We start from the raw sequence: 27,870 nt of genomic DNA on the forward strand, positions 1-27,870 counted from the left end.
GTCGTTTTTTTTTTTTTGGCAGTACATTCCTAGCAAGAGGGCATGGTATGGAATTAAATTGTATATGCTGTCTGAAAGTAGTACAGGATATGTTTTATAATTTCCGGGTCCACACTGGTAGGGATTCCAGTATGGACTCCCCTGGTTGTCCGCTCTCTTCTGGAGTTAGCGAGAAAATGGTGTGGGAATTTGGTAGACAACTGTTTAACAAAAGGTCACTATTTGTACGTAGATAACTTCTACACTGGAGTGCAGTTGTTCAAGGAATTGTTCACAGTGGACACGGTTGCTTGTGGCACAATCCGTTCTAACCGGAAAGGGAGCTTGTCTGTAAAAAAAAAAAAAACTTGAGGGGACAGTGCAGTGCCCTGCGGAATGATGAGGTGCTAGCTCTGAAGTTTTCAGATAGGAGGGATGACTACATGCTAACTACCATCCATGATGAAATTACTTCCCCTGTGATTGTTTGGGGTCAGGTTGCCAAAGTGTGCACACCTGTGTGAATTTTGGACTACAATAAGCACATGGGTGGTGGTGATAAAGTAGATCAGAGGTTGGAACCTTACAGTCCTGCTCATAAGGTTTGGTATAAGAAATTAGCGGTTCACCTGTTCCATTTGGCTACTTTTAATGCTTCTGTTGTGTTCAAGAATAGTTCTCCAGAGTCAAGGATAACATTTGCGAAATTTCATGAGCCTCTCAAAGCAAGCCTTGTTGTGCTGGAACAGGTCAGAGTTCATAGAGAAGCAGTGGTGGAGGATGTGACTAGATTGAAAGATCACCACTTTGCTGAGCACATTCCTCCCACGGCCCACAAAAAAAAAAAAACTACCCTGCTAAGAGATGTAGTCTGTACTCGAAGAGGTATCGGGAAGGAGACTCGTATGTACAGCCCAGATTGTCCTTCAAAGCCTGGGCTGCGTGTGGGTGGATGTTTCAGGAGTTACCACACTCCAAAACAAATATTGGGAAATACCATGAGTGCAAACTGCCTGTTTTATATTTTCAAATGTTCCATTTCACAATTGGCATTACTGTCATGTATATAGTTAGAGCTTTTGTGTTTGTAGTTTTGTACTTATTTCTAGTTAGTGGTTTCTTTGTTTAAAAAAAAAAAAAAAAAAAAAAAAAAAAAAAGCGATGTTGGTGTGCGTGGAGTGGCGCTTGGCTGGCGGTATAAATAGTGGCTTGCTGTCAAGCACTGGAACACATTGCTAGCCAAATGCGAGTCCACACACTCCCATCAGCTGGTGTGATTGCTGTGTTAGGCATGTGGGCGTATGAAAGTGAAGGACACTTGAATGGCACTGTCTGTTGAGGAGTACTGTAATGTGCTGGGCCTACGGCTGGCAGCGTGAATCGTATTGAGCATGCATGTCATGTATGATAGGTGTGTGAATGGACTGTAAAGCGGTTGGTGCCTTGTCGCGGCTTTACAGCTCACGAGCTACGAGTCATTGGTTCAGTTTTTGGCCTTTCAGTTATTAACAGTACATTTCATTTTTGTGAAATCTCTTGTTAATAAAGTTTGATCTGCTGAACCATCACTCACCTTCGTGCCAAATCCAACCAGAATGTGTGGTAAAAATTCAATCACCTGCTCCGCTGTAATTAGGCGCCGAAGCACACCCATGACCTGCTAGGTGTCTCGGGTGGGGACCAGATGAAGTATGCCACTGACTTGGTTGGTGGGTGAGGGGTCTTTTTAACATGACCTAAGTGCATTTCTTTTCACAATTTTAGTGTTTAGAACATCAAAGAAGCACATGGACACATCAGAATTATCTATTACAAAACTACCTGTTTTTGCAGACGGAGGGGCACATGTGTTTTTGGTCCTGGGTAAGGCAGTCATCTAGGGAAACCTACCAAACCCAGACATTTTTTTTAAAACTAGACACCTAGTCGAGTCCAGGGAGGTGTGACTTGCGTGTATCCCCAAAATTTCCTTACGCAAACTCCCTGCAAACCTCAAAATTTGATTTAAAAAAAAAAAAAATACATTTTACTTACTTTTCTTTGTAGGGTCACCACGACACAATTTCCTACCACCCAGCGTTTCCCTCAGCCTCCCAAGTAAAATGATACCTCACATGTGTGGGTCCCCAAAGCAGAGTCAGCTTAAATATGTATATAAAAATTTTGCTTATCAACTCGCTGTGCTATCCCCTCAATCTCAACATGTGTTTGGTATTTTCCTGTTGCAGGGACCTGGTCCACCCACATAAGTGAGGTATAATTTTTATTGGCAGACCGAGGGGAACATTGGGTGGTAGGAAATGTTTACCGGCACAGTGATCCTACAAAGAAAAGTGTGCGAAATGTGACTTTTTTTTTTTTTTTAGCTATATTCGAGGTTTGCAGAGGAGTATTGGTAAGAAAATGTTGGGGATCCATGCAAGCCACACCTTCCTGGACTCCTCCGGGTGTCTACTTTAAAAAAAAAAATCCGGATTTGGTAGGTTTCCCTAGATGACCGCCACACGTGGGACCAAAAATGCAGCACCCCACCCACCCTCCCCCCTTTTTTTTGTTGCAAAAAACATGTAGTTTTGTAATAGATCATTTTGACGTGTCCATGTTGTGCTTTGGGGCATTTCCTGTCACAGACACTAGGCCTAGCCACACAAGTCAGGTACCATTTTTTAATCGGGAGACCTGGGGGAACACTGGGTGAAAGGAAATTTGTGGCTCCTATCAGGTTCCAGATCTTTCTTTCACTGAAATGTGAGGAAAAAGTATTTTTGGCCAAATCTTGAGGTTTGCAAAGGATTCTGGGCAACATATGCTGGCGAGAGTCCCACAAGTCACCCCATTTTGAATTCCCCTCGGTATCTAGTTTTCAAAAATATATAGGTTTGCTAGGTTTCCCTAAGCACCGCCTGAGCTAGAGGTCAACATCCACGGAGAGGCACTTTCCAAAAAACACGTTTGTTTTCTTTGGGAAAATGTGATGTGTCCACGTTGTGTTTTGGGACATTTCCTGTTGCGAGCACTAGGCCTACCCACACAAGTAAGGTACCGTTTTTATTGGGAGAATTGGGAAAATGCTGGGTGGAAGGAACTTTGTGGCTCCTCTCACATTCCACACCTTTCTATCACTGAAATGTGAGGAAAAAGTGTTTTTTTCTCCAAATTTTGAGGTTTACAAAGAATTCAGGGTAACAATCTGGCGAGAGCCCCACAAGTCATCCCATCCTAGATTTCCCTAGATGTCTAGTTTTGAAAAATGCACAGGTTTGGTAGGTTTCCCTAGATGCTGGCTGAGCTAGAGGCCAAAATCCACAGCTAGGCACTTCCCAAAAAACATGTCAGATTTCAATGTAAAAATGTGATGCGTCCATGTTGAGTTTCCGGTCACGAATATTAGGCCTACCCACGCAAGTGAGGTACCATTTTTAATCGGGAGACTTGGGGGAACACAGAATAGCAAAACAAGTGTTACTGCCCCTGGTCTTTCTCTACATTTTTTCCTTCCAAATGTAAGACTGTGTGTAAAAAAAGACGCCTATTTGAGAAATGCCCTGTAATTCACATGCTTGTATGGGGACCCGGAATTCAGAGATGTGCAAATAACCACTGCTTCTCAACACTTTATCTTGTTCCCATTTTGGAAATACAAAGGTTTCCTTGATACTTATTTTTCACTCTTTCTATTTTACCAAATGAATTGCTGTATAACCGGTATACAATGAAAACCCATTGCAAGGTGCAGCTCCTTTATTGGCTCTGGGGACCTAGGGTTCTTGATGAACCTACAAGCCCTATATATCCCCGCAACCAGAAGAGTCCAGCAGACGTAATGGTATATTGCTTTTGAAAATCTGACATCGCAGGAAAACGTTAGAGTAAAACATGGAGAGAAATGGCAGTTTTTTCCTCATCAATTTCAATTTTATTTTTATTTTAGCTGTTATTTTCTGTATGAACACCTTGTAGGATCTACACAAATGACCCCTTGCTGAATTCAGAATGTTGTCTACTTGTCAGAAATGTTTAGCTGTCCGGGATCCAGCATTAGTTTCACACTCATTTCTGTCACTAAATGGAAGGCTAAAAGCACAAACAAATAGTAAAAATTGGGTATGTCCCAGTAAAATGCCAAAATTGTGTTGAGAAATGTGGTTTTCTGATTAAAGTCTGCCTGTTCCTGAAAGCTGGGAAGATGGTGATTTTAGCTCCGCAAACCCTTTGTGGTTGATGCCATTTTCAGGGGGAAAATAAACACAATCCTTTTTCCACAGCCCTTCCCCCCCTTTTAAAATAAATAAATAAAAAACACGAAATTTTCACTACATTTAGGCTAATTTCTTGGTCTCTCCAAGGGACCCACAAACTCTGGGTAGCTCTAGAATTCCTAGGATGTTGGGGAAAAAAAAACGCAAATTTGGCGTGGGTGGCTTATGTGGACAAAAAGTTATGAGGGTCTAAGAGCGAACTGCCCCAAATTGCCAAACTAAGGCCTGACACCTGAGGGAGAAAAGGCCTGGCAGTGAAGGGGTTAATCTGCAAAAGTGGGTAAAAGTGGCTTAACTTTGCAAAATAAAACCACCGTCCTAAAGGCTACAATGCCTGTATAACAGATTTAAGTGCAAGAAATCCCGAAAGAGCAACCCTCATGCTGCCCATCAGAACGTTTAATCTGTGGCAGACCAAAGGCATAAGTGTATGAACTGAATGTCATGAGTTATCCACAAATCCCTCCATGGCTGCATTCCATGCAATCTGTCCGAAGACTGGTGGCTGCCATTGTTAACCACCCTGTCCATCTGCCCATAAACTGTTTTAAGATGTAACTTCTGGAGCTAGCATAACTGATGGAGGATGGAAAAAGACTTCCTGAAGTCCAAAGGAGACCTTAAAATGTATGTTTTACATTCTGTATAAAGTCTCATTAATTATGGGACTAACCAGGGTCTACATCTGGTTTCCTGATTACATTGTATGAAATTGTGACATTTGTATGGTGCTTTCCTCCCTTTTGTTGAGCCCAGAAATGCTACCACTGCCTGTGTATGTATATCGTTTAACTTATCTTTTGGCTTTGCCAATGCTTTTATTTATTTTTTCATTTATATTTTCAGGTTTTTTTTTGTTTTAGTTTTAAGTGCCCTAAAGCCCTCCCAACCCGTTTTTGTTTTGAAAAGCAGAAAGAGGAGGAGTGACTAGGGGGCTGAGACCACTACCAGCAAGGCATCTCCAAGCACTAGCACACGAAAACAAAACCTTTAGGCTTTGCCAAAGCTTGTTTGCTTTACCAGTGCTCAGCACCGACCCTCTGGAAGAGCTCTATACAACTCAAGGTGATGCTGAGCATTAATTAGGGAAAGAGTGCTGCAACCCAGACAGAGTGCTGGTAATGGAGTTCTTGAACAGATGGAAGTTGTATCAAGCTTGACTATTGTCCAGGCACTTCCTTCTATGCAATTTTTCCTGCTAGGGCATTTACAGGTATTCTTGTGGCCAATGCTATGCTTCTGATTCACAGTTTCTTCTGTTAGTGGTAACTGTCTGCATTCCTAGAGGCAACTATTCTGTTAATGATCAATAATAAGTAAATGTTACTAAGTGTTTCACACAAAAGGTATGGAAAGGTCACACAATGAAGATAAAAGGTCACTCATGCAGAATAAAAAAAAATATTAACCCTTGTAAAGGCATGTGCACTGTGGCTCACGGCATGGAAGGATGTGGAGAGCCCCAGTTGCAGAAACCACTGGATCATTCACCAGGAAACTGAATTTATCTATATCCTCAATCCCTTCAGTTCTTTTATATTCTGCGAGGCGGCTAGAAGTCTGGTGGACAACAGCAGCACCAGACTAAGTGGAGCAGCTGTGAAGGGTCAGCCGCTCTGCATGGCAAAGCAACAAAGGTTCAAAAGAAGTCAGAGCAGGCAGGAGACTGGCACTAGCCAGCGGGAGGCAACAGAAAGTCCAAACAAGCTTTGTATTACAATTACAATTGTCACCTTGTGCCACGATAGGACCTAGAAGGCAATTTCCCCATCATTCTGCAGTAATACTTACCCAGTTAATCAGAGCTATCATGCATCCCTAGTGTAAGGTGCGGTAGCAAGATGACAAGTGTGGCTTGGCTTCAATGGAACACATGCAACGACCACCATATGTAAGACGCCACGGGTCAATGTGATGTCTTGACTGTGCTTGCACATCATCTGAAAGTCTAGCTAGTGCATGCATGCTTTCATGACCATAATGGAACTCATGAATCTTACACAACAGTAGAGCCCCATTCAATCTGCACTGCTTGTTTAGAGATCAATATCATCCTGAACTAGATTCAGGAAGGTTGCCTGCTTTCCTCAGGTAACATCACTCTGACTGAAGAACGCTTCCCACAAAGCGTAGATGCAGGTTTATAAAACATTTGTAATTCATTGTAAGTATTATGGAAAATCCATCACAGCAGTCACACGTATATTTACTGCAATCCAAGTACATCAAATGGGGTCATAAATCAGCCTAGGTATATCTAGCAAGAAACTTGTTATCTGCATGAGGCTGGACTACTGGTGAAGTGTAATAGAGCAGTATATGTCTCCCAAATTGGAAAGATGCGGTGACAGCTCTAGCCAACGAGAGTGAAAAGCTTGAGGCCTAGTAGCTCCTTAATGCTGAACCTGCTCACAATTTAGAACAGTACCTCGACATAGATCTAGAATACTCAAAATACTGGACATCTAAAGTCGGTTTAACATTCTTCTCAACATAAACTGCCTCAATATCAAGCAGGTGCTGAGGTCACCTCAAGATGCTGGATAGATATTGCTATAATACGTGGGTCACACATATAGATAACTTCTCCTGCAACTCAGTCTTGGAGTTTGCACAGTTTCTTTTAAAAGAAATAAAGCTCACTCCAGCACTATTATTTTTGCTTTGCACTTCACCTACACCTGGTTCCTCTTCCAATTATGATTCAGCTCTAATGCAGTTTCAGCCCTCATGACTTGAAAACCTTTGACTTTATCGTGTGATAAGATTGAATTTTTGAGTGGATACCTCCAATCAACTTGAATCATCCTACTTCCTACAGCCATGCACTACTTTTAACTTCTAGTACAGCCTGTCCTATTGAGCTGGCTGTATTCATGATCAGATTTGCATCCCTGAGCTAGGACCATAAAATACTGATAACCAGCCTGCCCTGACTAACCACTAGTTAATTATTTTTTACCTTCCTATTTAATAACACACTTTCTAATCCTCAACCTCCTTTTTACAAGACGTTGGGTGCAAATTCCTCAGGCTAATTTGGTGTCTCCAGCATTGCTCTCAACTTACCCTTCTCCCAGGCACATTTTACTTTCAGAGTGGGTTTCTTTTACCCTGAAAAAACTGCTTCGAGATCGAAGATTAAGCATTTTAGATCACAGCCCAAAACTTCCTGGTATTTCCACAAATTTACATATCTCAAAATGACAAACAAAAAAAACAGCAATGAAAAAAACTTTAGATCTTTTTATTCTCATTATATCAAGAGCATCTTGCAAAACTATTGCTGATATATCCTCTCATGAATGTAATTGAGCATGGATCCATACCCTTAAAGAACTCTGCACCGATCCATTATAATTCTTGTATTAAAAAAAAAAAGATACTATACTTTTGAGAGTTCTACACTCACCAAAGAGTTCATATCTTCTTTAGATAATTGTCAGTCTCCATCTACTGATTTTGTGCATACCCAACATCCTCGACATCACAAGATCCATACTGAGATGGATCCTGTAATACAGCATAGCTCTGACATAGGCCATCTACAGTCTTGCTTTCAACATCTTCAGTATCTCAATACTGGATAAAGGCAATTTTTTGCCAATAATAAATCAAATGCTAATGAAGCCATTTTCTTTAACTGCAAGCCTGGTTACTTTCTTCCAATTTCTTCCACTCACAGCCAGATCATAAAACAACAGTAAATATTCAGCTCTCTGAAAATCTTCGGAAGCACTCCAAATTACATCCCTGCCAAGACAGTTTTCAAAGGGGGCATGGTACAGACTGTTGTGATGACTGCCTTGGATAATACACATCTTACAATGAATTCAGAAGGATACGCTAAACCTGGTCCTTCAACATCCCTCAGGTCATTCCTTTTGACACTATCTGTAATTCGTACCTCATGGAAAGCTTCCAGGGGCTGGGATGAGGCTTGTGCTCTACAATGGAAAGCATTTTTAAAATTTTACTTTATTTATTTATTTTTACAAAGAACACGTTATAGCGCTATAATCTTTCAGGTGTGATCTCCAACCAGTCTATGGAAGGTTGTTTCAAGGCTCGGCACTTAGTCCTACCTCGTGCAATCTGGAAAAGAACCTTAGTTCAGTTTATTAACCAAGTTATTTACATATAATCCTAGTTCTCCTGCAGCGGAATCGACATCTAAATCATAAACTCTAAATTGTCCTGCCCACGTATAGGATCCTGGACCACTTTAAAAATAGATACATATATGAATACAAAGTTTCCAGAAGAAACGTACCCTTTGAATTATGAACAAACTTCCAGTCAAATAGAAAGCTAAATTAGACAACATTCTTTTATTTTCATTTTTACAAAAGAAGCCACCTATCTATACAGTCACTAATTTAAGACAAGCATTTTGAATGCAACTGGTCTCGCATTTGCTCGAGTTAGAGCTATTAGCTTTGTAAACTCCTAACCAGACTTTTCTTGCAACACAAATAAAAAACAAACGCAGCACGATCGCGCTATGTAAACCTCTGCGCGATCGCGCTGCGTTTATTTTACTTTTCATTTGTGTGGCAAGAAAAGTACAGTTAGGAGTTTACAACACTAATAGGTCTAACTCTAGCAAATGCAAGCCCCGTTGCATTGAAAATGCTTGTTTGTTTTTCCCTCTGTTGTCCTCTTGAAATGTCTGATGTGGAGAGAAATAAGTGGCAGGCCTCAAAAAAAAAAAAAAAAAAAAAGCGCTAGTATTCCCGATCGGCAACCACCCGCTCAAAGTAAGCACAGGAGTTAATGCTGCAAGTAGACTACAGCCACTCAAAATGAGAGCACATTTTCTGCCAGTTCCATCAGCTCTTGCATAAACACATGGATCGTGTTTTACCAATCAGCGCACACATGGGTGAAAACAATAAGCTTTACAGCTCAAGTCACATGAACACATGGGTCGTGTTTTACTGTGACCTTTTAAAAATATGCACGAGAAACTGAATCATGTTTACACAACATAAAAAAACAGTGAGGGGAGAGCAAGCTGGCCCTGGAAAAGCCCCCCCTCTGTTTTTATTATGTTTGCAAAGGGAGCTGGTAGGGAGGAGGGACTGAACAAGCACCCACAGTGTTGAAGTGAAACAGGCAAATGCTAAAAAAAACAAAAAAAGTCCCTTACAGAAGAGATAAGCAGGGCATAGTGTAATTACACAGTACTTAAAAAAGGCACGACAGAGGCAGAACTGACCACTAGCAAGCAAGGATTTTTGAAGGACACTGCAACTAACAAATGAAAACGCTGGAACTCACAGTGTAGCATACTTAAAAGTATACAGCATGCCGAACGCTAACGCTCGACCTAAAAAAAGGGACTTCAACCTTCCATAAATCTTTATTGAAAAGGAAAAGAGAGGAAACAGACCGACTGGAAGAAAGAAAAAAAAGAAGAAAAAAAAACAAAACAAAAAAAAAAACACACACCCCCTTCAAGGAAACGCCTTCTTTTACTGTATCACCATGCCACACAGGTAAAAGGTGGGTAAGTTCATTTCTATGAGAATAAAAAATCCTGAGGAGGGCATAGCTTGAGTATCAAGATGGCGGTCGCACTCTAAAAGTGCCCGGAACCCTCAGTCATCACTCTTCACTGGAGCTGTCCTGGACCAGCGGCTGGGGACCTGCATCAAGAATCACCCTAGTTCGCTGCCGAACAGTGCGATAACCAGGGACGCTGTGGCAATCGAGGCCACCGGCTCAAATAGAATTGTGGGTTCATAACAGGCTTCCTAACCACCACTGCCCTAATCCTGGCACCCTGAAACAGAACACCACCACTAGGTGGAACCTGATAAGAACTGGCCATAGAAAAGAGCTACCAGCTGTGATCCCTGTGAGAGGAGAGGGGCCTTCTGTGGGGGATCTTCACCTGGACCTGCGCACTACACAGGCTCTAAATGAAATGAAGGACTGTGTGCCTTCCCTCCCATTTTGATAGAACTATGCCGTGGAGCGCAGAAGGCCAAGGTATCAATGCCACGGCAAGCCTGTGAGACATTAACATTTACCCTACTGAAACATGATTAACAAGGAGTCTGGCAGGTAAGGGATGCTAACTTGTACCTTCACTCCGATCTTGCGGCATGTGCCGTTGCTATTGACCGGCCAAGATCAAGTGGATGTATGCACCTGGGGTCCAGGTTGGGAGATACCCTTGGTCCTATCTGCCAATCCCTTCTTGCTGCCCCTTATTTTTTATCTGACATTAGGAAGACGCTTACTTTGATGATGATGTACACAAGGGAGACTCCTCGGGCCCAGGAGTAGGTCACCCACCTCACTGGATCCATAGAGACTGACCCAACACGACTCTTAAGACCTGAATCAGCTATCTCTGTAGCTGCACTTAAGGGCAAACAATGAACTCCTGAGATTACCGGGACCGTACATACCATACCTCTGACCATGGGGCAAGATGGGGCTTCCAGATCTTCCTCTGCTCAAAACTGCATGGCTCAATTTACCAATAGCAGTGCCACGGGACACCAAGGAGAGACCAAAGCAAATAAAGTGGTGGCCCTAATGAGTGATCTTGCCACAATTCTTCAATCAATACAAACTTTCCAAGCAGTGGTGGTGAACAAAATCATTGAGGTCCGATTGAATGTGCCACTGCTGCACCAAGACTTCTGCAATGCCACAGCGCAGATATCTGAAGTTGAAACGCAGCTGTCCATGGTGGAAGATGAAATGAAATCACTTAAAACGCAGGTCTCGATTCCTCTCGTGCATACCTCCAAACTGCACCGTTAAGCGGAGAACACTGAAAAACGCTCCTGGTGTAACAATATACGCATAATTAGCATCCCTGAAGCTGAACAACCACAATCGATGGTGGACTTCCTTGAGCAACGGATCAAGACTTGAGTGCCATCCTCCAGCCTTTTGGACTGGTTTGTATTGGAACAAGACCAGGCCCTGACCCCCAACCACCACCAGGCTCCTCTTCGAGGCCAGTAATAGCCCGCTTTCTTAACTTTCGAGACGGAGACGCTGTCCTCCAGGAAGCCTCGACACACCAATCTCTGCTGTGGCAGCATCAAGGTCCTCCTCTTTCTGGATTACACCTGAGAGGTCCAACATCTCCGCCGCCCCTACTCATGAGGTGAAACAAAAACTCAGAGCAGTGGGGGGTAGAATATCATCTCCTGTTCCCAGCTAGGCTTTGTGTAATTTATGGCAACAAATCCCTCTTCTTTGAAACGCTAGGAGTAGAGGGTTGGGTGATTTTAGGGAATGGGTGTTTTAATGTTGACATATGTTTTTGTTCTAACAAACCTTTCATTTTAGGTACTGGTATGGAGTCCCGGCAGGGCCCACATGATAAGCAGAAGCAATTCCAGACTCAATGCCGCTAGCAAGGGTGGAGAGCCTTCTTCGAGATATGGAGGGTCTCCAGTCTGACCTGGTTAAATAGCTTTACTGGCTCTCATGACTACCGATACCAAGATCCTAACCTGGAGTGTTAATCCTGGACATGATAAAGCATACAGCAGTACTAACATTTGCTCAACTACATCAATCTGATGTCCTGTTTCTCCAGGAGACCCACCTCTTGGGCGACAACTGTTCCTTCTTGGCACATAGAGGGTATGCTACCATTTACAGTGTGGGCTTTACCAAAGGCTCCAGAGTGGCAGGCATCCTACTACATCACTCCTATCCTTTGATGGAGGATTGAGTTGTGAAGGACAGAGAATATGTACTTGGTCATCACGGGTACACACGAAGGACGCACTATCAACTTTCTGAGCATCTATGCTCCTCCAGCAACTCTTTGCTCCCACCTGAGTAACCTTTCTAAAGTTCTCCTAGGCCTCCAGCAAGGAACCACACTAATAAGGGGTGACTTTAACGTAGTCCCTAACCCTGACTTAGATACTTTCGGCCCACCACCCACATCTCAAACACCATGGCTCAATGTCTTTCCAATAGGCTCACCTCCCAGGGGCTCTGTGACGTCTGGAGAGTTTGGCACCCAAGGTATCAACCCCTACCCAATAATATGGTCCCAATAACAAGGATGGCCTTTCTTGCCTGGAGAGCGGCCTTAAGACACACACACAAACTGGGCCCACACCTTACACCACTCTGGCGGGCACAGGGTAACATGAACCAGCAAACGTACAGGGATTTGTCAAATGGGATTTACTGGGTAAATCCCACCAAGGGGATTTGTGGAATGGTTCCCATATGCAGTCCTTTCAGAATCTCCGTGCAGACTACCAACTTTCGCACACTCCGTCATGCCCTCCATAAACATCTCACACATGTAGACTCACTGCCGGGATACACCAAACTTCTGCTGGGACCATTGAAGGAGGGTGGAGTATCCCAAATATATCGGTCTTTGGTTATCAACACTTCAGGAGTCCTGACCGTTATTGGGACCAAATGTGAACAGGGGTCTGGTCCAATAGAGGAAGATGATTGGTAGGACGCCCTGATGGCCCTTAGACTAATTACCATGTCTTCTTGCTTGCGACTAATACAAACGTATTATAAAGACTAAACTTACTGAGATCTTAGGTCATGAGGTCCCACTGTCTCCTTTAGGGATCTAGGTGTGCTTGAGGGAGTGGGAAACACCAGAGCTGACCATACCTTCCTGGGTACTGCCCTGGTAATGGCTAAAAGGGACCCTGCAACTAACTGGAATTCTCCTGCGCCCCCTGAGCTCTCAAAATGGCACCAGGGAGTAGACCGGTGTGCGAGGTAAGAACAACCGGTTTACGAAGCCCAGGGGTGCCCCCGTAAACATGAACGAGGTGGGGGAAATAGGTGGGCCAGATTCCTTAAATATTCCTCGCTTGATCTGGGAAGAATGTATAACTTGGTATTGCTTGCTTTTTGTTATTAATGTGTGTACTATACAGGTCTGAGTATTATGTAATAATCACCCTGAGAATGGTCTGTGCCAACAATATTATTCTCAATTAACTAAACAAAAACTTGTTTATAAAAATAAAATGCTGAGGAGGAAAAAAACGCTTTCAGTTCATTATTTCAGAGAGTTTACAGGGATGCTTATGTCTTTGAAAAGGATGTCCCTGGAAGAGAACTGAGATTACAGGTCAGTAACTTTTCCTTCATGTCCAAAGGATCCTCATCAATAGTCCTAAACACAGAATAGAAAAGCAAAAACAGCCCACATAAAAAGCAAAATTAACCTAAAATGTGTCTTTAATGCATGTCTTACTTGGGCATCAGGCCTGGAAAAACAAATCAGGACATAATGCCTGGTAAATGTATGGGCATACTTCCAAATGGAGGCTTTACACATTTCTGAAATAGGGAGGTTTATCTAAAGAGCTTTCTTATTAGCTTTATTCATCGTAGAACAAGATTTAAGCCTGCTAGAAATTGTGTTGTATTCCAACTGATAACATAGCAAGATACAAGACACTATCCACATGTAAACAGATTGTTTAAAACTGATTAAATCTGTTCCAACCGGACCATAATTCACAGAAACTGCTTGTTTTGTCTAATAAATTTAGTTGTGTCCAAACAGAATTCTAACATTCTCTTTACATCTAGAATGTGGAGGGATATCTCTTCTGTAGAGTCTGGCTTCAGAAACAAAGTTGGCAGAGAAATATGATTAACATGGAAATCAGACACCAGTTTGGGTAGGAAACTGTGATGATAACTCAAAGAGCAGAGTTAATAACATTAGGTGCTGAATCTTGCTAACTCTACAACTGGTCATAGCTACTTACTTTTTTTGTAAAGATGCCATATGTAGAGGTTCAAATGAGAAGGCCTTGAGTTTAGATAGGACAATTTTAAATTCTCAAGGTGGAGAAGGCGAACAAATGAAGAAATCCCTTCTATACACCCTCCAAGAGGTCTTTCAGCATTGATATTCTGAAGATGAATGTCTGTAGGCAGTAACGGCTGCAAGGTATACCTTTAATATCAGAAAAATATATAAGAGATCTTGCAGAGTGGAAAGATATGGGCCTACCAGGCTCTTCTTATAAAGTCAATGCAAAACCTCTTCTATTTGAAAGCATTTATGTTCTGGCGGAAGGATTCTTCACTTTGTTCAGTACGCCCATCCATTCTTGTGACAAATATATTGTAAGAGTTCAGGAGCTAGGCTGCAAGGTTAAAAGACAGAAAAGTGGGATGCGGGAACTGTGCTCCAAACTTGTGAAGATGGAAGAAAAGACTTGAGATAGACAGACTGCTCAATACAAATGGAGGAATGTGTTTAGACACCTCTTACACTGACCTGGTTGGTTGAAAATGATCCATCTGAGCACTCTACTTCAGAAGAAAGGCATCTGTAATTATGAGCGCCTTGTAATTTCCCAACGAAAAGAAACACCTTTCAACAGATTCTGTGTTCCACACCACCAGGGTAGTGATTGAATTGCTCACTGGGATAAAGGGAGTCAGTCTTCCCAGCAGCCCAACAGTTCACAGTATTGGCCCCCTCAAGCACTGCTAAAGGGGCTTCATGTGGAGAGTGGCATATGGAACCAGAAAGAGGGCATTCATCCTAGAAAAGAAGATCTCATGAAGCCCCTTCGATAAGGAACACATAGCAGAATGCAGCACTTAAAGATGGATAGGTGACGGTTTCTTATCCAAAGGAACGAGTGCCCCCCAATTGCCCCTAGATGGTTGGCCATTAAGTTCGATTGTCCCCATTTCATTTACTTCCAACCTTTCTGTAAAAAAGGTTTGTGAAACTTTTCTAATCACTAGGTTATTCAAATTAGTGTTTCATTTAGCCAAAAGAGCCTTTAACAGACTATTCTAAAAACAAAAAACAAAAACAAAAAAAATTGTTTTATAGAATAAAAGAGCATGTACACATTTATTTTCATATGCTTTGTAGTGAGTGCGACAGGATCCAGACTGTCTTCAGCACAGTTATGTGCTTCTGCCTAATAACTAAGATTCCCTGGAGGAGAGCTGCAGTTGATTTCTTGAAGTTGGTAGGCACACCCAGGCATCAAACTGACTGGCACCATAATGAGTTAAAAGAAATTGTGACGGAGGCTTTTATCAGCCAATTTTCTAGTTAAGTGTAGTGCCAATTGTCTAGATCAGGGAAGAAGAAAAGGAAAGACAAAATACTTATGTTTCCAAAGATACGCAGCCGAAAATTTGGAAAAGATTGTTGGTGCTGCTTTCAGCCTGAATGGAAGGACTTTCAAGTGGAAATGACACAGTTCCACTTTAGGAACCTCAGGACTTCAGGTGTTTCTTTGCTATTGGGATGTCTAAGTAAGCAACCCGAAGGTCTACGGCATACATGCAGTCCTCCTGGTTTAACAGATGGGAAAATATGAGCAAAGACAGCATCCTCAATTTTTCTTTCTTTAATCATGCACTGTTGTTTATGAGAGAGATAATGGGTTTAACTCCTACTTGGGTCCTGTTTTTCCTACCAAAAAGTAATGGAAATAAATCCCATCCCCTTTTGGTGGTGATCCCCCTCCCCCAACTTTATCTGCTGTTTTTCCAGCTAACTACTTACTTACTTTCAGAGCTGTTGTCAAAGATGCCGAGTGGAATGTAGCCAGGAGACCTGAGCCTCAATAAGGTATCCATTTTGCAGAATATTTTGCACCCATTTGTCTCAAGTTATCTTCTGCTACTCTTTCAGATGGTTTGTGATGCTTCCCCACACCGGAGTGACTAATGGAGAAGAGGAAAGAGTCACTTCCAAAAGGGCAACAGATGGATGGTGGCCACTTCTGCCTTTGGAAGACTATTTCTGACATGCTTTAGGTCCAGATGTTGCTTCAGCCATTAAAGGGTTTGAACCCTCTGGGGGTAAAGGCGTCTGTCAAAGAATTTGTATGGCTTTCTTCTATATTCCTTTTTCTTCAGACTGCCTGCCATGAGTGACCCCATTTGTTAATTCTTTTTTTTAGTTATTTATTTTTATTAATTTTTTATCAAGATCCAACAAAATTAAAAAAAACATTACAATTCCATACTTTATCTTAAACATCCTCCCCAATAATTTCCAATAGGATAACTCCAGACGAATACAATCCGGCGATATAGCAACCCAGATTCATTCTGTAACTAAACCAGAAAATAATTACGCATAATTGTCTTGAAAGAGTTCGCCCCAAACCCAAGAAAACTTTTTACCACCGCCTACTCTCCTGGCATATGTCATTTCCTGATTTCTGACCTGTACCATTTTACTCAGCCATTCTTGAGGGGAGGGAGTTAGATCAGAGCACCAGTTTCATAACAGGAGAGATCTAGCAATCATAGTGGCAATAAAAACTAGTTCTTCCCACCTGGGTGGATGCCCTGCCCTGGGGTCGTAGCCCAAGCCCACCAGCCAGATACTGGGAATTATAGATATCTGAGCAATAGTTGATAATATCTTACATAAATACTCCATCCCAGTATCCCAGTCGACATGTGGCAATCACGTGTATCTAACTAGCCACCCCTGCTGCCTTACAACGAAAACAGAGATCAGGGCAACTGGGCACCATCCGGGATAAGGCTTGCAGGGTGCGATATAACCACCATTTACTAAACAATATAATGCGGTGCCAATTCGCACCTCTGAGTACTTTAAAATTTAAATGACTGTTCTTCTCCCGGCACTTCCTTGACATGTCGAGGCCCTCTTGGCGATCCCATTTTCTTGTCGCCTTTGCCCAGAGATCAGTCTTAGCCCGCTCTAGGAGTAACCTTCTCCATGCACCAGCTCGTCTTACCACAGGAGGGTCTACTAGTTCGGCAACTAATGCCTGTGTATTAATGATGAAAACAATATCCAGGTGCCTCAAACTATGGAGCATAATACTATAGGATCCCACCAAGAAAAAATCATTTTGGACGGCCATCTGAACATTTGACAGGGTCTACCAATTTTACTAAATCCTGCGTAATTCCATCTCCTCGCTATCTTTAAACCGAGTTGAGAACCAGAACGCAGCGTAAACTGTGTGAGAGGAGTAAGAAAGTGCAAATATGGGACTGAATATCTTCTAAAAAAAAAAAAAAAAAAATCGGATTTTCTTCTAAAGAGCCATTTAAGAATCTTGTACCAAACTTTTCTTGGAGATTTCACCAACAGTGCAGGATTCCAAATATCATGCTCCCTGCAGATTAATTCACAAAAATCTTTAGTAAATAGGCAGCCCATAGGTTGGTTAGCTTTGAAATTGGTCAAGTAATGTGCAAAAAAAAATAATAATAATAATCTTTGAAGTTTGGTAGTGCTAAGCCCCCCTTTTCTCTATCAGTATATAATGTACTTAATGCAGCCCGCATCTTCTAATTTTGCCAGATAAATGGGCCAAACATAGACCAATTTCTTAAAAATAGAGATGCTAATACGCAAGGAATAGCCGAGAACAGAAAGTTAAATAATGGTAGTATAGACATTTTAATCAACGCAATTCGGCCAAGTATAGAGGGGGGGGGGGGAGAGAGACCCCCAGCATGCAAGCAGGGCCTGGGCTTTCAGGAGCATAGGAACATAATTGAGATCATACAGATCTCCTATTTCGGATGAATAATTAATCCCAATGTATCTCTTTGGCCTAGTAGACACACAGTGCTTTAATTCGGGGAGCAGTCTAGTAGAAGAAGGTCCACAAAGAATAATATCGGTCTTACTCATGTTAATCTTGTAGCCACCAATTTGCTCAAATTTGGCGAACACCTTAAGAGTCTCCTCCTGGGAAGACCGCTCTTCATCTAAAAACACAATAAGATCATCAGCGTAGAGTGTAATCTTCCCCCTTGACTTCAGCGGGGAATTAATCTGATCATTCTGTCTGATTTTAATCTCTAAGGGTTTAATGAAGAAAGCAAAGAGAATAGGGGGCACCCTTGACGGGTCCTGCGTCGAACTTGACGTTAACTAATACAAGCAGGATTATGATATTGGCTTCGGAGCTTTGATACAGCCTTTGAATTAATGCAGAAACCTGGGAGGGCACCTTGTATCTAGACAACATTTCAAACAGTGTGTGCCATACAACCAGATCAAAATCTTTTTCCGCATCTAATAGAAGAAAGATGGCAGAAATGTTATTAGAAGCAAAATAATCGAGAGGCTCGGCTAAATAGTGAATATTAGTTGCAAGTTGTCGACCGGCAATAAACCCGTTCCGATTGGGGTGCATTAGTTTAGTGACAACCCTGTTGAGCCTATTGGCCAAAGGTTTCGTGATAATTTTATTGGACGTATTTAGCAAAGAAATTGGACGATATGCACTAGGGTCTCACCGGTCCTTATTCTTTTTGGGAAAGCTAACCACATTCCCTGAATACCAAGAATTGGGGATCAGCTCACCTTTGAGCAAGCCATCAATTAAAGACATAAAAAAAGTGACTGTAAATATATTGATACAAATTTTATAAAATTCAGCCATGAAGCCATCTGGTCCGCAAGCCTTCCCCATGGGGAGGTTCTTGACAACCTCAAGGAGTTCTGACTTCGTGAATGGCTGCATTAGAGCATCACTGTATTCTTCCGTAAGAGTAGGAATATCCAATTTCGCCAAGAAATCCCTAATGGTCTTAAGGTCAATATCCTGGGTTTGGCTATGGATTTGTCTATAACATGTTCTAGCATGATTTTATCCACAACTCTGGGGTCAGTATGTCTTACCCCGGAGACAAGGCACCTCAATGCATGCATCATATTGCTAGCAATTTGGTCTCGAGCTTGCCAGGCCAAAAATCTGCCTGTAAAATTACTCTCTTCCTATACCGTGTGTCTGTAAGTCTGATATCCTATGTCAACGTTCTTAAAAAGACTATTGGACAGTGCCCGTTTAGCTAGTTAGAAAGATTTTCTATTGTTTTCGGTAGGGGCATGAAGATAGATAGCTAAACTCCTCCTTTGCACCGCTCTTTCCAGTACCCTAGCTGGTCATCTCTGATAAGATTTATCTGCTGCCCCCTTAGCGATTACCAAGCCCCTAAAAAAGGCCTCAAACACACCCCAAACCATAGCTGGAGTTGAAGACCCCTGATTACATTTGAAGAATTCACTTATTTCGACTCTAGTGGCCTGTACACAACCTGCCTTTTGGAGGAGTTGCTGGTTGAACACCCACCTTCTAGGTTGGGACAGTGTTCTGAAAAAAGGGACACTTCCAGCAACAGAGTGGCATGGTCGGATAAATCAGAAAGCCTCACCGACTGGCTCTTAAAGTGCATTGTTTTGGATATCAGAAAGAAATTGATTCGCGAGGTGCTTTTAAACCGGCTTGAGATGCACGTATACTCTCTCTCATTCGGGGCATTTATTCTCCAAGGATCACAGAGCATCAACACTTTGACATAGTCTTTAAAGATTTTAGCGACTCTAGGTTTGTGTTGTTTTTTACCCTCAACAGTGGTATCCATGAATGGATCCTGAAGAAAGTTAAAATCCCCACCAATAATAATTTTACCTGGAAGTTGCAAAAGGGATTGATACAGTTCCACATAAGAAAACAAGTTACTTACCTGTAACTACAGTTATCCAGTATTGGTATCTTTCATAAATTCACATTCTTGAATCATCCCCGAAGTGGGACATAAAATAGCAATAATTAACAAATAAAAGTTTTTTACCATATGCTATAATGGAAACAGTAAATGCTCATATAGCATTGAGAAAAGGACCCAAAACCTGCCTGCTGACCAATCAGGCACCAGCACCCTCTAGAACACTCTCCAGAGAAGCTCCTTCTCTCAGATTTTCCAGCACGAGAGTGAAAGATTATAACCTGAGAGGAAATGCGAGCATCAAAGGGGAGAAGGGTGGGTCGCATGTGAATTTATGAAAGATGCCAATACTGGATAACTGTAGTTACAGGTAAGTAACTTGTTTTCTTATCCAGTATTGGATCTTTCATTAATTCACATGCTTGAATCTGAATAGTCAGCAGTACTGTAGATAAACATTATACCCACCGTGGATGGAGGGTGCGAGCATGAAAATCCTTTATTTCCAATATAAAATTGTTAACTCATACATTTTGCATCATGAGCTTCAGAGGAATATAGATACTTTTAAGTACATGTACACATATACTGAACATTCGTGTTATAAATGCAGATATATACATACACTTATATAGAAGCATATTAAATTTATATATATATATATATATACATATATATATATATATATATGGAAATCACGGTTATCTGCATATCAAACCATTTCTATATAACTAAGGAAAGGTCTCACCTTAATGAAAGAGATGGCGTAGAACAGCTTGTCCTACTAGAGAGTCTGTTCTCTGTGATGACTCCAAACAATAGTGCTGCGTAAAGGAGTGCGTAGTTTTCCATGTCGCAGCTTGACATATCTTATCAAGGGCAATACCCTGAAACAAAGCAGCCGATGTGGAGACTGTTCTCGTGGAGTGGGCTCTCTGGCGCCTAGTCAGCGGTCTTCCTGCCTTGGTGTGACAGAATTGGATTGTCGAGGAAATCCACTGGGCTATAGTGGCCTTGGTTACTCCTGTTCCCTGTCGTCCAAGAGAATAAGATACCAGGAGTTGATCTGATTTTCTGATTTGTTTGGTACTTTGAAGATGAAATTTGAGGCATCGTTTGATGTCCAAAGAGTGTAGAGTTTTCTCTGCGATCGTAGTGGGATTTGGAAAAAAGGTTCGTAGTATCACGGGCTCATTGAGACGGAATGAAGATGGCACCTTGGGAATGTATTTGGGGTTGGTTCTGAGCATAACGAAGTCCTCAGAAAAAACTAAAAAGGGTTCTTCAGTAGTGAACGCTTGCATATCACAGACTCTCCTGGTAGAAGTGAGAGCGAACAAGGTTGCCACTTTCCACGTGATGTACTTGAGTTCCGCCCTGTGAATGGGCTCGAAAGGAGCTTTCATGAGCTGAGACAACAAGGTGCAACTCTGGCGGAGGTAACCGCACCGGGGGAAAAGTGCGGAAAAGCCCTTTCATAAACTGCTTAATTCTGGATGAGCCGATAGATGGCATCTCAGCCGATCGCCTATATGAGGCTATAGCTGCTAGGTGAATCTTGACTGATGCATGGCTAAGACCAGCCTTGGAGAGAGAGAGCAGCTAAGAGAGAATTTGTTCAGGGTTAATTTGAAACTGGTGAAAGTTGTTCGGAGAGCACAAAACACAAAATCTTTTCCACTTGAGTTTGTACCTCTTATTTGTGCTCTCTGCTCATGCCCTAGATAATATTAGTCTACATTCCTTATCGATGTTCATATCGTGAAAAACTCTGTACTCAGGAGCCAAGCATGCAATTGTAGTGAAGCTGGGTTGGGATGAAGGATGAGACCCCGATTCTTCGTTAGAAGATTGTGGTTGCAAGGAAGGCGGACTGGATTGGCCATGGACCGGAGTAGGAGCTCCGTGTACCAGTACTGTCTGGGCCATCTGGGGGCTATATGAATGATCCTGCAGCATTCGGACTTAATTTTCCTGAGGAGCCTGGGAATCAGAGGGATGGGGGGGAAAAGCGTAGGCAAAGATCCCGGACCATCTCATCAAAAGAGCATTTCCCCACGACCCCGGGAGTGGGTATCGACTGGCGTAGAACTGGCATTTGGCGTTCAGGTTGGTGGCAAACAAGTCTAGGATCATCCGACCCCATCGTTGGAAGATGCCATCGAGTATGTTCTGGTTGAGTTCCCACTCGTGGCAGTTGTCGTCCGTCCTGCTGAGAGAGTCCGCTAGGGCGTTGTTGACCCCAGGCAGGTGCTTCACCCGGAGGCGGACGTTGTTCCTCCCTGCTTGTTGATGTAAAACATACTTGTTGTGTTGTCCGTTCTGACTAACACTGAGGACCCTGCGATGCATGGAAGTAAAGCTTTGAGCGCGAGATGAATCACCTTCAGTTCTAGCAGGTTTATGTGCATTTCTTTCTGGAGATCGGACCATCTGCCCTGAATGCGCATGTCCTGCAAATGGCCTCCCCAGCCTTCCAAGGAGGCGTCTGTGGTGATGACAAAGTCTGTTATTGGTGCTAGAAAAGTAAGACCTTGGGAGAGGTGGTTGGTGTGAGACCACCACTTCAACGCCTGCTGAATTTTTAGTGTGATAGTTATTAAGTCGTCGAAGGACCCTTGCGACTGGGTCCATTGGAGTTGCAGTTCTTCTTGCAGCGGCCTCATTCTGAGTCTTGCTAGTCGTACTAGGACTATGGCCGAGGAAATCATGCCCAGAAGCGACTTGAACAGTCGTACTGAAACAAACTCTTTTGTGGAGATTCTGACAGCCAAGTGGGTTAGCTTCTGCTGCCTTGCTGGAGTGAGATATGCCTTGTTCTGGATAGTGTCTAAATCTGCTCCCAGGAAAACTCTTCTGCATGAGGGAAGTATGACTGACTTCTGTAGATTCACTGTTAGACCCAAACTGTGGAATAATTTTAAGCAGGCGTTTGTCGCTTTGGAAGCTAGTAGCGTTGACAGAGCTTTTATGAGCCAGTCGTCCAGGTATGGAAACACCTGGAAACCCTTGTTTGTTTCGGAGGAAACCTGCGATTGGGGCAAGGCATTTTGTGAAGATTCTTGGAGCTGATCTCAGCCCGAATGGTAGGACTTTGAACTGATAATGGGCACCGGCTACCGTAAAGCGGAGATATTTGCGATGTTTTTGGTGTATTGGTATGTGGAAGTAGGCGTCTTGGAGATCCAGAGTTGTCATAAAATCTCCAAGATTGAGGAGGTGCAGGATATCTGACAGTGTGATCATCCGGAAAGATTGCTTCCGAAGGAACTTGTGGAGTTTCCTGAGATCTAGCATAGGACGCCATTCCCCTGACTTCTTCCTTATGAGGAAGAAACGGGTGTAGAATCCGAGACCACATTGTTGAACTGGGACTGCCTCTATAGCTCCTTTGGCAAGCAGAATGAATACCTCTTGTTGAAGCAGACAAAGATGGAGAGGTCTGCTTGATCTTGGTGGATGATGCGGTGGCTTTTGTATGAATTCCAGGGTATGACCTCGTCACTATATCCAGCACCCATTTGTCATGTTATTTTCTTCCACTCCTGGATGTAGTTGGAAATATTTGCTCCTATTTGCTGATGTTGTGACAATTGGGGAAGCATAGCCGGTGCCTGGAGAAGATCATTGTTTTCTGGGTTGATCTCTAGTTTGTGAACCCTGTCTTCTCTTTCCTCCGTCTGGCGTAGGAAGCCGTAGATGATTGCCTGTACTGTTGGTGGTAGGAAAGCCTATACTGGGATTGCTGGTACTGCCTGTGGAAGGAACCTCGAAATGAGGTGAAACCTCTTCCTCTAGCACCCCGAAAGGGCTGTTTCCGGTACTGCAGGGTACCTAGGGACTTGGCAGTGTCAGTGTCGGTTTTGATGGCTTGTAGCGCGTCATCTACGTGCTTGCCAAAGAGAGATTCTCCATCGTAGGGCATGTCGAGGATAAGGGACTGCACTCCCGGCCTGAAAGATGTGGCTTTGAGCCAACCTTGGCAACGTAAGACAGCGGCACCTGCTAGCTGGCGAAAACCAGTAGAGGCTATATCAAGAGCGCAGTCGATTATTTCTTCCGACGTACGCTCACCCTCTTGGAGGATCTTCTGTGCCTCTGCTTGCTTGCTTTCAGGGATGAGGTCCAAGAAAGGTTGCATGTCCAACCACATTTGAGGGTCATAACGACCCAGGATTGCCAAAGAATTTGCTGCTCTGACAGTGATTGCCGACATAGATGAGAATCTTTTGCCTATATTATCTAATCTCGGTCCTCCTTTGTCAGGAGGAGTAGAGATAGGCGTTGATGGGTTTTTAGAACGCCTTTGAGCAGCTTGTGAAATAACTGAGTCAGGCTTTGGGTGGCCAGTAAGACATGCCGGAGAATCTTGGGTTGCCTTGTATTTCTTGTCCAGTTTTTGCGGGACTGGTGGGACTGTTGCCGGGTTGCGCATAATCTTTGTACCCTCGCTCCATATAAAATCGATAATAGGAATGGACCGTACAGACTTCCTTCACTGCTCCTTAAAATCATGTAGGAAACATTCCGACTGGGAGACAGATGTTGGAAGGTGGAAGCGTACAGCAGCTCTGTCCATAAGATTGTGGAAACCACCTATGTCCTCGGGTTGAGAATCAGAGGGGCGAGGAGGTGGTGGTGAAGGAGTGGAGGCCAAGTAGTCATCCCATTCCTCAGTAGGATGTTGCGGGGTAGAAATTTCTCCTTCCTCTACTTCTTCTTCTCCCCCTGAAGTGGAACCTTCATCTCTAGGGGGTGCAGCTAACACTGAGTGGGGTGTCATTCTTGGAGTAGCTGGAGGAGGAGGAGGGACATTGATTGGTGTAACCGGAGAGACTGGCGGTGGTGGCTGATCTTCTGCTGCCACTGGGAACCTTCTCCTATAATCCTGTAGCATAGACTGTAAATCCTGGATTAATGAGGAAGGCATCTGTATAAAGTCTCTAGGCTGAGGCTCTCTTGGTTGGTAATAGTGTTCCTGATGAGAGTGGTATGGTTGGTACTGGTCATACTCATCATCATCATCTTCTTCTTGATACTTGACGTGGAGCTGTGATGGGCTGTGTGCATCTCCGAATGGACCTTCATCAGATTTCTCCCAGTCAAGAAGATGATTGGGTACTAAAGTTGACACTTTGCTTGGAGACGTGTCTATTGGATAAATGTCTGGTGTGGGCAGAGATGTGATCCTGACCATAGCTCAGAGATCCGGAGACCTGGAAGAGGTAGGAGTTGCCTCTATCTGCCTGACAGGCACCAGTGCAGTCGTCGATGGTGTGAAAGTTGACGATGCCGTGGACAGTACTGATTTTTCCATCGACGATGGTCTCGTCGATGGTGGTGTCGTCGACGACGGCTTCTTTGACGGTGTCCTCGTCGACGGTGAAACAGCCGATGACATTGTCGTCTTTGATATGATAGTCGACGGTATTATAAGCGACAATGTTGTCGTCGTCAATGACGTCAACGACTCACTCCGTTCTGGAGTTCTCGTCGACGGAGGTTTGAGTGAGGGGATCGGAGCCCTTACCATTGATGTCAGAATAGTCGACGCTGACGACGGTCTCGTCGACGATGTAGTGGAGACGGTAGTTGTTAGTACCGTTGTCGTCGTCACAGTCGTCGACGGTGGTGTAGTCGATCTGATTTTAAGAGTCACTTTTCTAGAGGAAGAAGGAGAAAGAAGGTAGGACTCCTTCTTTTGAAGAGGAGAGGAAGGCTCAGAGGAGACTGAAGTCTGTAAGCCCTTCCCATGATGTAATTTCTGCCTCTTTCTAGATTTTTCTGTGTGGCCCAGGTCCTCAGATTTGGACCTTTTGTGTGGCCTCTCTGACCCACTCTCCTCACCTGAGGTACAGGATTTAGCCTGTAACCATGTCAGGAGTCTACCCTCACGGTCCCCGAGGGTTTTTTGTGGAGAAAGTGCGACATATCTTGCAGTCTTTAACCTGATGTTTTGGGTAGAGACAATACAAGCAGTCTTTATGTGGATCAACCACAGAGCCTTTTCTTTCCACAGGTCTTGCAAGGGCGAAAAAGGCCTTTTCTAGAAGAATCCGAAAAATTTTCAATTCTTTTGAGAGAAAAAAGGTTCTGAAGTAGTAGAAAACTGAGCAGAGCTCAGGGAGACTCCCTTCACACGACGTGCGGTAGAAAATCTGAGGGAAGGAGCTTCTCTGGAGAGTGTTCTAGAGGTTGCTGGTGCCTGATTGGTCAGCAGGCAGGTTTGGGTCCTTTTCACAAAAGGACATGGACAGGCTATATGAGCATTTACTGTTTCCATTATAGCCTATGGCAAAAAAACTTGTATTTGTTAATTATTGCTATTTTATGTACCGTGGGACTCCCACTTCGACGACGGGGATGATTGAAGCATGTGAATTTATGAAAGATCCAATACTGGATAAGGAGCCGGATCATCTATCAGAGGTGCATAAAAACTGAAAAAAAATAAACCTTTCTTTGGCGATTAGGCAGAGTACCCAGCACCGTCGCCCCTTCAGGGTCGCTAAGAGAATTGAGTACCTGAGCACCGAGATCCCTAGAACCCCACACCTCTGTGAGCGGCTGGAGCTGCAGCAACCACCTTGAGATCAACGGATCTTTTGAACAGATTGAAGCCCGCTTTTAAAAAAAAAAAAAATTTCGCCGGAATATGAGTTTCTTGTAATAAAATGACAGAGGGGTTTAGAGCATTTACCCTCCCTTCAATTGCAGTCCTTTTCCTCAGATTATTTAGCCCATTGACATTCCAGAAGACTATTCTTAGTGGGGAGTTCAACCTTTCCATTAGATTCTGATAAAAGATTGCCTAAATATTGAGTATTCTGAAACAACCAGAAAGCTTGGACGATGGTGTCATCCGCACTGTAGACTTAGTCATTCTACATTGCACATAGCTACATTTTAGTATGGTAAAGAAGGATCTTGTACCCCTTGCCACCTCCCCAACCCACCCCATAGCCCCACACCCCACCCCTTAGGTGGCCAACACGTTGGGCACTCCAGTCTGGACAATCTGGGACCACCGCTTACCCCTTGACCCCATCCTTCCCTAATCGGGTGCCTTGGCATGGACCCCCCTTAGATACCATAGACTACAAAGGGACTGGAAAGTAAGTGCTAAGATAATGCGTTATGTTACACTCTGCGGAATACACCATTCTCAAACGAATTCACCCCTCTTAGTACATAACATGCCTGATCCTTCCATTCTCTTATTTATATTTTTCACCTCTTTGCACCCCTCTCCACCCCCCACCCGTTTGTACTAATCGATCAGGGTTTGGAATCGAATGCAAGAGAGTCTTAGCAGTATCACCTGTGTGAAATAAATTTGAATGTCCCTGAAAAAAAAAAACTTTTAAGTTGCTGCACAAGTCCGGCTGTAGCTCCGGCTTTTTGGAATGCTTGAATCATCCCCATCAGTTCTCTCCTCCGATGCGCAGCAGCCACCGACAAATCTGAGAAAATTTTAAAGGCGTAATCGCCAGGGATCTGGTTTATTGTATGCTTGATTGCTTGTTCAAGAATGCATTCCCGGACGTGAAAGTCGCCAAAGTTTACAAGAATAGTTTGAGGGTATTTTGCATTGGGTGGCTGTACTGCAGGGACCAGAGGGCCCGCATGATGGCAAGATCTAAAAGTTTATCCGTTGGTTCTGAGAGAACATGATGTAAGATAAGATCGGTGATTAAGTCTGTAACAGTCTGCACATTTTCACGCCCTTCAGGAAATCTTGTAAATCTCAGATTAGAGCTGCGTGAGCCGTTCTCAGCATCATCTAGCCGAATCTGTTAATCTAACAGATCTGCTTGACATTTTGCCACTGATGGCTCCAAAGTAGAGTGTACATCCTCCAGATCGAATACTCGCTACGCTACCTCTTTGATATGTGAGTGGAGTTGCTGTATATTACTGCAAATTAAATTTAATTGCGATTCAGTTTGCTTCTTCTTGTGAGATTTTCAAGGTTTTTAGCTGACTTAAAACCTGAAGGAGCAAATTTTGAGGGGATGCCAATGCTTGCCTCATCTTTAAGCTCCTGAAATGGATACCCAGCTTGTCAGTTCAACTGACCTTGAGCTGGCTCGGGGGGGTCCATTTACAATGGAATTCGGCGGGGCACCATTGGAGTGCAAATCCCGGAAATATGGAT

General features: G+C 43.3%; 1 protein-coding gene across 1 annotated transcript in view; it reads right to left on the bottom strand.

The window, feature by feature from the left end:
- Positions 1 to 27,870, bottom strand: part of UBN2 (ubinuclein 2) — a 588,508-nt gene that overhangs the window by 511,200 nt on the left and 49,438 nt on the right. The gene's annotated exons all lie outside the window — the stretch shown is intronic.

The sequence above is a fragment of the Pleurodeles waltl genome, chromosome 4_2 (assembly GCF_031143425.1).
Source record: "Pleurodeles waltl isolate 20211129_DDA chromosome 4_2, aPleWal1.hap1.20221129, whole genome shotgun sequence".
In the NCBI taxonomy this organism is placed as follows: domain Eukaryota; kingdom Metazoa; phylum Chordata; class Amphibia; order Caudata; family Salamandridae; genus Pleurodeles; species Pleurodeles waltl.